This window comes from Pithys albifrons, chromosome 7 (assembly GCF_047495875.1).
Source record: "Pithys albifrons albifrons isolate INPA30051 chromosome 7, PitAlb_v1, whole genome shotgun sequence".
Lineage (NCBI taxonomy): Eukaryota > Metazoa > Chordata > Aves > Passeriformes > Thamnophilidae > Pithys > Pithys albifrons.
In genome coordinates, this window is record NC_092464.1 from 29,373,330 (window position 1) to 29,388,595 (window position 15,266).

Consider the following 15,266-nt stretch of genomic DNA (forward strand, 5'->3'; position numbering starts at 1 on the left):
TAACATGAGGTCCCAATCTTTCTCCCAGCCCCCTGGCCTGGCAGGGTATTCTGGGAAGAAGAAGCAATGACAATGCAGTTTTTACATTTAGTACATTCAAACCACATTAAAAACATCAGTTATTAACACATTCTCAGTGGCTGGTGGGTTTTCTTCATCAGCCCATTTTTGACACAACATCCTCCACGCCATTTATCGAGAATGCATTGCCACAGGTGCCTCCCTCCAGTATTTTTTAGATCACACCTTGAAAATTGGATCATAGAATAATTCTGGCTGAAAAGACTCTCAGAACATCTCTAGTAAGCATCAAATCTGAGACCAGAGTAAGGTTTTATTCAAAGGATGGAGATAGCATAACTTCTGTGGGCAACCTGATCTAGTGCTGGAATATCCTCATGGTGAAGAAGTTTTTCCATATATCAAGTCTAAACCTGTCATTTCCACTTATGCCCATAATCTTATGTCTTTCCACTATACATAACTATGAAGAACATGTCTCTGTCTTCTTGATAGAATTCTCATGAGTTTAAGTCCATGGGCTCCTGTTGGGTGTCTCCAAAGCCTTCCTTTTGCCAGGCTGGACAATCCTACGTAGATTGTTGTATAACAATGATTGAATTACTGAAGGTACTCAGGTTTCATAATATCATCAACTAGTGCTTTAAAGGAAAGAATGACAAGTATAAAAGGAGAAAAGACAAAGGCAGGATAGTAGAGCACCTTTCAGTGAATTAATTTTTTTTTCTTACAACTTACTTTCATTTTTATCTTCCATGTACATATGCAGGGTTTTTTTCCCCTGTGTTATTCCAATTTCAAAGATGGACCTGGGACAAACCATCTTAAGTCAGTGGGAGGGTTTTCAGAGATACAAGTGGGCAGTGGGTTGACAAGTTAATAAAATCTGCATGAAAGATACTATTAGTTATAACTGGATGCAGGAATGATCACTTAGTCATACTAAATGAGAAATGTTTGTTCAATCTGAAAAGACACTATTTAGTTAAAGATTACTCAAGAAGAAGGTGTCTAACAGCTCACTCATTCTGGAACTCTGTAGTATAAAGACCACTAAACTCTATACAAATTTTTACCGGAGCAGGAGGTAAGGGGCAGAATGTGTTTACTGTCTATTTCTGGATGTAGCATTGTAACGGTAATATGAATAATTTTTTTCATTACATTTCACTATTTTTGAATATATGTATATGTATATGTATATATGTGTGTATATATGTATATGGCCAAACTTCGCAAATGAAGATTTGGGAAGGGCTCTCCCCACGTGGGTGTGCTCTTCAAGCCTGTGCAGTGGATTTTTTTAGGTGAGGCACAGCGTGCGCAGAACTGGCCCCACCGTTTAAGTCCTAAGGTTCATCTGCCATGGCCAAGCGAGCTTGGACAGTGACAGTGAAGTCCTTCGGACTTTCACAGCACCTGGTACTAACCGGGGCTGACCCTGCTTAGGCATCCGAGATCTGATGGGATCGGATGGCAGGGAGGCATTTAACTGCCAGGGGACAGTCCCCACAGAGACTCAACCTCACGACCTTGGGATTCAGAGTCTAGAGTGCTTTCCATTACACCACAGGACCGCCCTGTGTGTATTTATCTATATATATATGTGTATATATGTGTGTGTGTGTGTATATATGTGTGTGTATATATATATATGTACACGTATATATGCGGGATATCAAAAACAAGTGTATGGCTAGCAGACCTTAAAAAAGCGATGCATTTATAAGAAATATTTCAAATATGGCTTTACATTTTAACATATGGTTTTAATATATTAATTACCATATGTATGTTTACTGAACTGTCTCAACTGTGTAAAAAATATGTCATGTCCTTAAACATTAGTTTAATTTTAACAGATATTGCAGAATTACTATTTAACATTCAACAACCTATGTAATTTGTTACAAGAAGGCTTTCTCTTATTTTTCAAACTTTGTTCAAGAGCAATTGAAGTATAATATGTTCTCTGGTCAATTTTAAATGTTAAAAAACTAGTGGACTAAATTATTAAACTTAGATGCTTTTAGTTTACTCACTGTAATCATCTGGTGCTCTGTTTTCCAAATTCCTTCTAAATTTTGCTTTGGTCATGTTGCTTATGTCTAACATCATGCCTGCACATGTGCTTCCTGCAGGTAGATCAATCAAAGGGCAACAGTAAGATGTCACGTCCAAAAAAATAAATACACAGGAGATATTTCTAGGAATCACCTCCCTACATTATTTCTGATGAGAGAAACAAAACAGAACAGAAGTGAGAATAGCTGCTTTTCCATAGATTTATGAGTTGATAGAGGTAAAATAGAACAGAATGTGTGTCTGCCACAGACATGGTCATAAAATGGCTTACAACCAAGAACAAAAATGCAAAACTTAGAAAGATGGGAGAGAAAGACACAGTTGACTACATAACTAACAAAATCAATAATGAAGACAAAAACAGGGGAAAGATTCATGGGTTTAATTTAATCTAGGAATTTCCATGGAAGTACTATCAATGTAAACCATAAAGAAAATGGTAACATTTTCCTGGTTGATACAGCACAAGGAAGCAGAGAGCAAAAGGAAAACACAGAGAACTAATAGTGTTACAATTTTCCTTAGTTTGTAAAACCAAAGTATAGAAAGTGAGCAGGAAAAGGATAAGGAATTATTTTAAAGTATGGTTGAAATTAAAAACTACACATATGCCTGTCACTCACTATATTGGAGTATAACTTGTCATAGAACAATCAAGTAATTTAAAACAATTCAAAACTTGCATTTCTAACTAGTTAGATCTAACTAAATAATTAGCCTTAGTTCGTTTGCATTTTCATTAAATGTGTTCAGGAGAAAAAGTTTTTGGAAAGACAATACAGTGAAGAAGATATACTATGCTAGTAAGCTAGAGATATGTATCAAACTATTTTAACTTGAGTATATCTAACTGCTGAAAATCATTAACGGCACAATCAGCATCTAGACTTAGGGTTTGCATACCTTTATGATACATCTTCAAGGGGTATGTGTATTATTATCACTGGAAGCGAACAGAACTTAAAAGCAAGACAGAGCATTTAGATTTGGAAAGCTGAAAGAAATTAGAAATAGTTAAGAAGACTTATCTGTTAAAGGAAACTGAAAGAAAATAATAAGAAGAGAAGAACTAATTACATTTAATTACTTTGAAAGAAAGGTTTTCCAGAGGGCGATGGAATGAAAGGAAAGAAGAACATGTCTCAAAATGGTTTGTATCAGTGAAAATTAAGTAAGGAAAGCAGAAAAGGGGGGGGGGGGGTGGTAAAAAGAACTTTTCTTCAAGTTAGTAACAATGAAGCCACCTTCAGTCTTCAAAAAGAAACTTTAATTGGATTCAAGAGAATCAGAGAAAGAAAAGAAATCAATAATCAAAAATACTGGCTAGCTAGCACCTATTCTATTTATAGCCCTTAAATCTCAGATTCTTGTATATGATTTATGATTTTTTTTTCTTTATCTGAGTTTTGTTCTGTTGTAAGGTCAGGAATCTATTTAAATCAGATTGAGAAATGTATTTTTTAACACTGTAATAAAGGATATTTTGTTATATCTTAAATACAGTAAATCCCTAAAGAAACATACATTTTACTTTTATGTACCTTCTACTGCTGTTTTGGTCACTGATACATTTAAAAGTATTCACATTTAAAATGCACATCAGTGTTACACTGCAGATACTAAGTCATTTTTATATACATGTTGTTAAAAGTTAATTTTTTTATTTTTCATACTTCCTACTATCATTAAAATCTTAATATCTTTTACAGTTTTTAACATGTTACAAAAAAAATATTCCGCTCATTTCTTTGGGAACAGATTCAAATACAGATTTCCAGGTGGGACCATCCAGTACCTCCCTCAGGGTGGGAAGTTCCACAATGGGAGATCTAACTCTGTGAGTCATGGGATATTTTTGGAATCACTGATCACCCATTAGCAGACATGACACCTCAGGCTGGGTGTGGAGATGCTAACAACTTGCTGGAATGGAGTTATCACAGCTCTTATTTCACAGGTGTCTTTCACACCCAGCTCACATCCTAAGGGGCCAGGTGTGCCCTGGGCAGCTACTGCAAATAGTACATTGTTAACAGTTCATGGGAAATGAATAGAGGGTGTAGAATACATAGCTTTGGTCCTACCCATACAGTGATCAACCGGTCCCACCTGCTGAACTAGGTCATCTAGATAATCAAATCATCATTTGTACTACTTTTCCAGCAAGACTTTTAACTATTTATATATGTTTTACTTCTCTAGACTGAAATTATCTGGAGCAAAGAGGCTGTGTATATTCATCCAGCTTATATAAACTCCAAACTTATAGCTATGTGGCAAAGAAAATGTTTGTTTCTAAAAGCTAAATGAAACAAAAGACAGGTAACCAAACAATAAATACAGTGCATGCATTTGCTACTACCTTAGTCTCACCTTTTAGACTGATTATTTTACACTCAGATTTTGAGTATAGCAGCCAGTTGAATGCTTCTTCTGTTTTCTGTAGTTATTTTAACAGTTGTTATTATATTTTAGTGTTAATAGTTTTGCAATGCTGAGTCCGTTCTAATGTATAACAAATACTTTGATTAGTCCTTATTTTCAAGATTAGTCTCTTTGTCTTGAATGGAATTACTTTTGTCTGTCTGCTAATATGAATACACATGCACAGCCTCTCTCAGAACAAAAACGAGTCCTGATGCTGAAAATTTTGCTAATTTCTATCAGTTATATATTCAGGCTTATTATCTGGAAACTATCTCCTTGATATTGTACATTTGCATATGTATGAATAGTTATCCACCTGCATACAGTTATTTTTGGTGCAGTGTTTTAGCACTTGTGAGTAGGCATTTGAGATATTATGCACCACTTTTTATTGATTGATCCCTGATTTTTCCGTAGAGCTTCACCTGACATAGATACTGAGGGAAGTGGGCCTGGTGGAGAGGAAAGGGAGATATCCTGCTCAACAATTCCAAATAGTGTTCCAACCATGAGAGCTGCTATGATGTATGGGACTCAAGGGTAAGACATACATAGGATCTTCTCCAGCTCCTCATCTGAACCACCTTCAGAAAATGTAAATGCTGCTTGCAATTGCCAAAGTTCAACAATCTCCTGTTTTATTTTATTTGGTTGGTTTTGATACTGAAGGACGCCTACAAGGAAACTGGAGAGGGACTGTTCATCAGGAACTGTAATGATAGGACAAGGAGTAATGAGTACAAAGGGAAACAGGGGGAATTTAGATTAGATATTAGGAAGAATTAGATATTAGAAAAGAAAGAGAAATAAAAGAAAGAGAAAGAAGAAAGAAAAGAGAGAAAGAAAAGGCAGAGGATAAAGTACAAAAAGCACTTTTGTTGGTCTGCAGTAGGGACTCCTTGTTGTACTCTTTAGCATGTAAAGGGTTATCTGGATTCTAAGGAATTTAAAAAGTTGTTTTGAACAGAGTTTTCCTCCATACAGAGAACCCCAAGCAGGATGGTTCCTCAGGAATTATTTGAAAGAACAATATAGATGCAGCTGTTACTTATATCCACTCACAATTCAGCTACCAGAATCATAATATATTGCAGTCTAAACAGTGATACACAGCGTGGAATCCAGCAGTGATACAGGTAGCAAGTGTAGAAATCAGACACCAGGAATAATAAAGAAAGTACTCTAGCTAGGTACAGAAAAATAAGTGGGTCACCTGGTCAGACCAGGAAGTAGGCCATACCTGCCTTGATATATTATAATTTTTAAAAATATTCAAGATCACTTTTGAAAGAGAAATAATACTGTATAGCATTAAGTAGTGCAGAGTGGTACACTTGACAAAAGGAACTGATGGACTAATTGAAGCTGGAAATATTCTCTTAAATAAAATAGCAATTAGCAAAATGTGTTCTTCATAAATAAGACTCTTCAAAAGTCAACATATGTCCTAATAACTTAACTAGGGAGAGTTTTGGTTTAGCTTGTCTTTAACCAGGTTCAGGTTTCTTAAAAAAAAAAAAAAAGAAGAAGAAAAAAAGAAAAGGTTTATGTCTTCCTAATCCTGTTTCTGTCTTTCAGCAATATTTTATGCAGTAGTCAGTTTCAACTAAATTTGACAAATAGTTACAAAGAATAGAAGGGCAGAAATCTCAGGGATGATAAAATCTTGTAAATTTTATGAAAGCCAATGAGGAAGCAGATAAAAGAAACTCAGTTTAGCAACCTAACTGGGAGAAAGGTTTCAGCATAAGTGAAGCTGTTACCTGTTCTCTTTGGTCTGTGAGCTGACCCACATGCACACAGTGGGAAGCAGAGACCATGTTGACTAACTTCCACATAAGAATAAGGATTCCAATTTACAAAGACCCGGTGCAAGGTGTGTTAGAGACTGTAAGTACTTGGCATGAAGCATTTGGAAATGGACAGGAGAGAAGAATTTGTGAGACTAATGGTGTACAAACATTCTGCCCCTGTAAGGATTCAGTACAGTATTGTACAGTTACAGTACAGCCCTTCCCAAGACTCAGATTTTTTTCAAGATTTTCAAGATACCACTAAGGACTTGTGGCAAAGTTGGCCATGCAGTGACACATTTCCATTTTAAATAGAAATGTTGCAGCAAAACAATTTTAATATGCAGATACAACCATTAATTGCTCAAAGCTACTTCTTAAATAACTGAACTACTTTCTCAGCCCAAGGGATCAATCTAGTTCCATCACGGTCAAATTTACAAATTTTATTAGAAGTGAAAGTATACAAGAGCTGCTTCTCCTTTTCTTAAAGAAAAAGTGTCCTGCATTTAGGAGAAATGATGAGCTTTGGCTTGACTGAAAACCACAGCAAATTAAAAGACCTCAATTATAGTTACACTGTTTTAAAGTTTTAATTAGATGTCACAACTTTAATCAATTAGAAGTTATTAAATTATACCATTCAGGATACACCGTGAGGAATTAGTCCATATTAGTGAATATTCATGAAGAAGGTTGGTGTGATTTTCTTTTTCTATATAGGCTACAAATAGGATCCTACATACATGAAAATGGAGAGATCCTTGTTAGTTAGTATTGTATAAATACACTCTATTCTTATTTTTTGGGGAAAAAAAAAAGGTAAGCTATAAACTGTATGCAAAGAGTAGAAAGACAACCTTAAATAAAGACATCAGAGGAGAAGCTGATCGATGCAAACAGATGAAATCATAGAATGGCTTCGGTTGAAAGGGACCTTAAAGATCATATAGTTTCAACACCCTGTCATGGGCAGGGACACTTTCCACTAGACCAGGTTGCTCAAAACCCCATCCAAACTGGCCTTGAACACATCCAAATATTAATCCATATTAACTTTCCATATTTTTAAGAAACTAAATAATGACAAAGAAGAAACAGAAAAAATATCCTGAAAACATAAGAGAAATAGAAAGTTTGTTTAATGAGCTATACATTCAGAAGAATTGTGAGATTTATACACACATAAATATATATATAACATATATATTTATATATATATATAAAAGGAAGATAAGAACAAAATGAAATTCACCACACTATAATGCTCTCAGCCTGCAGTCCTTTTTTTCTAATAATCACATCTCAGCTAGAAAAAAAATGTACCAGTGGGCTAGATATTAGTTTTAAATATCTGTAAACGTTATGCTGTCTTAGTAATATGTGACATTAGATGCAGAAAAACAACTAAAATTGATGATACACAGTTTTCAGGAAGCAGACAGCAAGATGTTACTGATCCTGAGATAAACAGTGATGAAAAGTTAGGTACAGTAACTAGTTAAAATAATAGATACTAAATCTACTAATTCTTAAAAAAAAAGTATTTGAAAAACACCTTCTTAATAAAATGCTTTCAGAATAATTGTAAAGGCTATGAAACAGGCATAGTAAGTGATGCTGCAGTTAGAAACATTCCAGCTTCCCAGCTGAACTGATTTAATAGATTAAATATTCAAGAAGATGAGTAATTCACAGAAGAACAAAATCATTAGCAGTCACTGTAAAAACACTTGCAAAGAAGCAATGCTTTGCTTTGCTGATTCCCTAGTCCCATATTGCTTTTTAATGGCACTATGAGCTGGCAATTGAGATTAACTCCCTTGAAAAGGATTTTTGTTGAATTAAGGTTCATAATAAAGGTAACTGCTTTTCTAATTCCCCACTAGGCTACTAAAATATAATCCAGTATGAACTAGATAAAAAGTGGAGTCTCAATCACTTCAACTGATATCTGGACTGGAACCATGGCATCAGAACCAAAGCTTTGGCCTTGGCAAAATAATATATAATCAAGAATGGGACTGACTATGTTGCAGAAAAAAGGTAGAATCAAGTGTTTCATAATTTTAACTCAGAAAAAAAATTCATTTTTTAATTACATTTAGGCTCCCTTAAATTGATATATTTTCAAAAGCAAAGAAAACACAGGAAAAAAGAAGAGCAGCAGCCTTCCATTGCAATAGATAGATCAGACAGCTAAGGTCAATTGTATTCTACTAAAAGAAAAGCATATGAAAGCAACTTTAATGAATGGTCTTACTGAAATCTTGAGATTTGGGTTCATGTAATAGCCAGCCCTTCCTGAAATTTACACTTTGTAAAAGAGATTTTGTATGGAGAAAGACTTCCCTGAATGTATAGCAGGTTTTATAAGTGTATCATTTGCAAATTTGGTGCTATGCAACGACAGCTAAAAGATTCCACCCCCTCCTCCATTTATGGAACTAGTAGAGTTCATCTGCACAGCAGATAATCAATTGATTTCTGTGGAGAAAACATCTCATGGGAAAAGCAAATTGGACACATTAATACTGCGAGTTATGGAATATTTGTTTCTTTCCCCAGCCCCTCCAAGCTGACCAAAGATATGTAGATACTTAGTTTCTGTGGAACAACCAGATACTGCATTAAAAATGAAAAATACATAGGTTGCAAAACAAATGGAACCTTTCAAGGTGTTTCTTTAACTAAATTAGTTATTCATTTTTATAAAGAGTCACAAAGATTTTATGATCTAAACTCTAAGATATTACTGTGAGAATTGGGAGATCCTTTCCCTTCCCCATTCTGATGCTGACTTGCAGAATAACTCTGAGATTCCCGTTTCTGTTACTTGAGTTTTGCTTTTGCACTCATTTGTCTTATGCAAATGTGAATTAGGTAGAACTGCTTATTTCTGTATAGCCCCTAGCATACAAGAAGCACAATTCCCTATAGGCTTATGACATTTTGCTGAGACAGCAGAGAGATATTTTGGAAATAGCAGTTAAATAATGAAAAACCAATCTTTTAGAAGTGTATACCTTCACAGAAGCCAGAGAAGATAGTCTCTAAGTTCTTCCTGGCTTTCTCTTTACAAAGGCAGAAACACTGAAAATGGTGATTATGAAACCACATACTTAATTAGCTGACCATCTATACCCATTAACTAAATTTCCATTAGATTCTAGTGAAATTTCCTTCTACAGAATCATTACAAAGAGTTAATTGAACAAACTACTCAAAAATACAGTAAGATCTTCGTCTATGTCGGGTTTGGGATTTTGTTGTTGTTATTTCTTTGTTTCTAACAGGCTGCCTTTAATATTTCCATTTTGCCCTAATTTTTAATATTTAGAAATCATATCTGTTTCAGTATAGCTTATAAGTAATGAGTAGATTTTCTGCATTAAGCCAATCATCACACAGAAACAAAGACAGAGAAAAAGTGAATCATACCTGAATTGAGTAAAGGACCGTTCCTTCCTTGGATAGTATAAAGAACACTTCCTTTAGTTGTCCTACTTGTTAGTACATTTTAGCTGTAAACAACTCAGTAGAATACTAAGCTCATGCAGAAGTTTAAGTAAAGGCTTCTAACTCAAGATTTGCAAGGACTGTTTGTTTAGCTGCTCAGAATTCAATCAATAAAATTGCTTCAGACAAGTGAACGTAAAGTCACTTGTATATAAGATGGATACATCACAGGACATTCCATAACCATGCTGCCTTGTTAGCTATGCCAAAATAATTTGTATCTTGTGAAATGAATCCTCAGCCTTGAAAAATCAAGAAAGTCCAGTTTTATTGTTCATGAATTAACAGTAAAAAATGGTTTGTAGCTACAGGAAATAATGTTCACCTTATTTTAAAAGTGATTTCAAACACTAATTTTAAATGTTCATGTCTGCATACAAAGTGTCTGTTATATCACCTGATTCATACGTCAGAAGTGCTACACACAATATGAACAGAAACAGGCTGTGAGATACAGACATAAATTTCTCCTACTTTACTGTATGTACAGCCTGATCTTAAAGAAACACTCCCTGCACTATTGGTAGTTAACATTCTTCTGAATACCAGTCAGTATATCTCTTTATTTTTAAAAAAAAATTGTTTCTAAAGAGGGAGATTCTTACTGAAGGATTCCTTTAATATCTTCTATGGGTTTCATTCCATTTCTGTATATTCTCACTGGAACTCAACTGAGAATAAATATTTTGTACTTTATATGTAAAAAAGGTACTAAATTAAACTGCTGCAGTCTGTGAAGTTACATTACTTAGAGACATTAAGATAATTGCACACTGTTCAAGAACTACCCTCAGTTCAAAATTTCATGATTCGCATATCCATTTACCCCTAAAAGTCCAAGCAGATATTCTTCTGTTTTTTATTCTTCAGCCAAAAAATTAAAATACAATACAGAACATCATCATTGTGCACCAAATTTATAGTAAGCACTGTAGTAAACACTGGATTGGGTACTCAAGTTGGAGAACAGGTTTTTTCATACCCCACAATATCATAGAAAGTATGTTTAGAAGCCCACAACAAACCTGTAACATAAACCCTAAGGGTTCTTTAAGTAGAAATTAACTCAAAGTTTAAGATGACTGGTTTACCATTGCAGGCAGTTAAAATACAATAAGTTTAGTGCATAGAACCTAGAGACACTCAGCAGCTCCAGTGCAGGTGTTGACTTTGAAGTGAGTTGTCTAGGCTGTATCAAAGAGATCCTTACAAACTACAAAGGGTGTATGTATTTTCCACCTGGACACCCATATATGGGCATTTACATTCCACCACTACAACTTGCAAGATGAATTTTGTTGCTGTCACTAAGCAAGTCTTTAAAATTGTGTTTAAGAAGGAGGGAAAGTAAGAGGTTAGGGTTTTTTTCTTATTTCAGAGAACTATTTGATCTTCATTTTTAAAATAATACTGAGAGTGCACTTAATTAAAATGGAGTATGCAGCTTTCACCTTCCTGTAATTAACTCTTCTTTTCTTTTTTCTTTTTTTTTTTCCAATCAGTAGCAGTTCCTTTTAAATCAATAAGATTGTTCTGCCTCTGTGGAAACACCACAAAACTTCCAGTTTAAAAACCTGTACCAGGACAATAGCCCTTTTGCCAGTCCAGCTTTTACAAACAGTATGTGTTTTTCCAGATGTCATGGCTACACAATTCTCTGACCTGAGAGATCACAGCAGGGCCCTGATGCTTGGATGTCTTATGGATTTGGTATTTTATATCAATGCTTTTCTTACAGCCAAGCAGTTTGGTCTGACTTCAGAACACCAACTGAGGCCAACAACCTTTGGGACAAGCAACAGAGCCCTTGCAGGATCATTTCAGATCCCCTCTGCCCTTAGGTGAAAAAGAACAGCACGCATAGATCAAGTGCCACAGTCAGATGGGACAAGTTTGAAGTTTCTATGGCATGGTCTGAACCATGAGACTCTCATAAGCCCATGAGAAATATTCACTGCTGTGTTTCACAGATGCGGCAACGAGTTTTCCAGATAATAATAAGTATTTGGGGTTGGTGGAAAATGTACCCTTTATAGCCTTTTCAGGAGCTTGTTCCTACACAGCAGTATAGAGACAGAAGCTTGCCTCTTGCTGGAGCTGCATCAGTTAGGGAATGAGTTGTTATAAATTTATTATATTAACAAAAAAGACAACGTATTTTCATAAAATGTAAACCAGGTTGTTAAAAACAGTATGATGCAGGGAATTATCAATTCTGTTCTTTTATCAAGTACCTGATTTACCATGTGTTCTGATTTAACATGGTCCTCCAAACAAGAGCACTCAACAGCAATAATACTACCATGGGCTACTGTTTATTCCAAACATGCTTGCCACCTGTGGCTCTGCATTCTTCTATTCATTTAAAACTGTGAAACATCAGGATGAGAACAAAACAATTTGATAACCCGACAGATCTGAGATGGGTAGCAAATATTTTCAAAACCTGTCTTTGCTTTTGAATTCAGTTTCCTTTAATCTGAAAGTTAGAATTGAAATACATTTACAGCTGAAGTATAAGACTAAATAATAGTAAAACAATTGTACGCTTGTTAAAGACCCCACACTTTTAGTAATAGTGTAGTTCTATTAAAATCAAAGTATTTGCATCACTGAATGAGTATTTTCATCAACAAAGTAATTTTGCTTTTTAAGACTGCATTTCTGGGGGCAGTTCTAAGCTAAAAAAAGAAAAATCAGCCTTGCATTGTAATAACCAAGATTTATGGAATTAGTACTCTAGACTAGCTGTGAAACAGATAGAATTGTGCAAACTATAGGAAACTGAACCACCGTGAGGTTACAGTAAACAGCTAAATCAGTTGGTATGTGGTGGAAGAGTACAGAAAAATCAGAGATGACACTTTATGCTGTCCCACATATACTCTGATATTGCTGCTGAAATCAGTCTTTGCAAATAAGGTGCATTTTGCAAATGTTATTCATATGTGCTTTGTGTTCAAACCCATATTGAACAGCTAAGGAATGGCACAAAATACCCCAATTTTGTTGTTCTACCAGTAACACTTTTGCAGTTTACACATCTGAAAATGGCTTTGCCTGCATCTTCAATAGTGTGTACTACCTCAGATCAGCAGTTTTCCATTCACGCTTTAACCAAAAAAATACACAGAGCATTCACATGGGGCATTAGGTAAGCCTTTTGCTGGAAGCTGACACAGAATCTCCCCATGCATTCAAATATTTCTGGAAAATTCATTTTAACTAAACGTACACATTTTTCCTGCTCAATTAGAAAGTTTATTCTCTGAAGGTATACTTGCTGCAAGAGTGCAAAGCTTTGTTTAAATAGCTAACTGCAGCAGAAAAGAAACAGAAAAAAGCACAAAAAGATCAGAGAGAAGTTATTTTTCTGTAGGGATAAATGTGTTTTACTGATGTTATCAAAACATATTTCCTAACAATTCACTTACATTTTATTCCTTTTCACTTTATACGTCTTTGGTCAAAAGATTTATCAAATGTACCCAGAAGAACTAAAAATTGAGTTTACTTAAAGAACTAATAAAAATTTACTTTTATAAGAATGATCTGTAACTCTTCATCATTTTACATGCTACTTCTAAGCATATAGGAGATTTGTTTTAGAAAATGTTTAAGGTTATCAGTGGCATGGGAAATTATTGAACTTCCATACACAACATGAATAATATTGACATCAAAAATATATTCTCTTGGTATCAGCACTGTGATTTACCTTTTAGAGCAACTTTAGGATTACATTATTTTTCACTATCTAAGAATTATAGCTTGATGATAAAAAATTAAAAAAGTAAGAGCAAAAAAATCTTACATTTTGACTAAAAATAGTCATTTGGAACTGAGAAAATCCAGGGTCGTGCATGGAAAACTCTCAAATTAGCAAACCCCATTATGATTTTCATAGCAAAAGAAAAAGCAACTTATACCCAGCATGCCACACTAAAACTGTGGCTCTGCAGTTAAACTTTGGCAAACAGCTACTGAAATGGTCTATAATAAATACTAATTTCTGCAGGAATATATCAAACTATATTTAATAAAAACAGTGAAAATTGAAGTTTTATGTAGCATGAGGAATGACAATTTTTGTTGTCTTCTCCCAGTATTTTGAATGAAGAGGAGTATTCACTTACAGGGCAAAAGAGAATATATGAGCCATTAGAGATTTCAGACATGAATTACATGGGAAACGTGAGTTACGTTTCAAATTATTACTCCTTGTTGTTTGCAGGTTGGATTTTTTGGGGGTTTATGTTTGTTTGTTTGTTCGTTTTAAAGTAATGAAATAATATCACTTTATACCATTAGCACTGTGTTTATCCCCAGCTGTAAATTTACAGGATCAATCAGATGAAAGATAACAGCATCTCAAGAAAGGGCATGATTTTTTTTCCAGGCTATTTAAAATAGCAAAGTTAATACATTTTACAACAATAGAAAGAAACCCAAACCTTGGACTGCTGAAAGGACAGTTTGAATCTCAGAGCAATAATTATATTAGGACAGTGTGTTGGAGAACATATAAGGTGTGAAAAGCCCTACTTCAGCAAGTAGATTACAAAAGAAAGTAGTCCTCAGATCAGCTGTGCTATGAATGTACAAGTTCATCCTCTTCACTGACTTAGGCACGTGTTCAGCACTATTACAAATGCTTACAGATACGTCTATTGAGACTTAGCACTCTTAAAGCTCCATATGGTGAAGTAGGTGGCAGGATAAATTTCTTGAGCAGAAGTCTGTATGATGAGAAGGGGATTTATTTTTAAGTTAAGGTTTACATAATGGAATAAAACACTTTCTGGCATGTTTTTATTTCAGAATATATTTTGGTTTATATATTTTTATACAGGTATACAGAAGCTATTTCTTAATTTATTTTCAAAATGAAAGAAATATACTTAATAAATTGATGAAAAATTAAAAAAAAAATACCCCAAATTTTCAACACTTTTGCTAAGAGGACTTGGACACTCAATAAAAAAGTTAGGATTTTACTTTTGTTCCTCAAAACAAGCTCCTATCAAAATTTAGTTTCAACAAGACTTTTAGGATCTGATCTTTAGAGAACAAATAAGCCTCAGGGTAACATAAGTGTAGTGTATATTCAACGTTTACCGTCCACCTTTAATTTACACCTTATCTTCTTCCCACATCTCCTCTCAACCTTGCCTGTTGTATCCTTCACCTAGAAATCAACTCCCCAGCATTTCAATGGAAAGAACAGTGCCAGCAAAGTTGAGCTGCGGCTGCACGGAATCTGCCTGAATGTCTATAGAGGCATAACACAATTAACCTGTAACTGGAAAAACCTGCACAGACATAATTGACAACAACCTCACTTGTGGATTAAGTGCAAACAATGTATTCAAAGTCCAATTGCTGCAAAAAGCAGAAGGGTTATGTTTAGCTCCTTAGTCT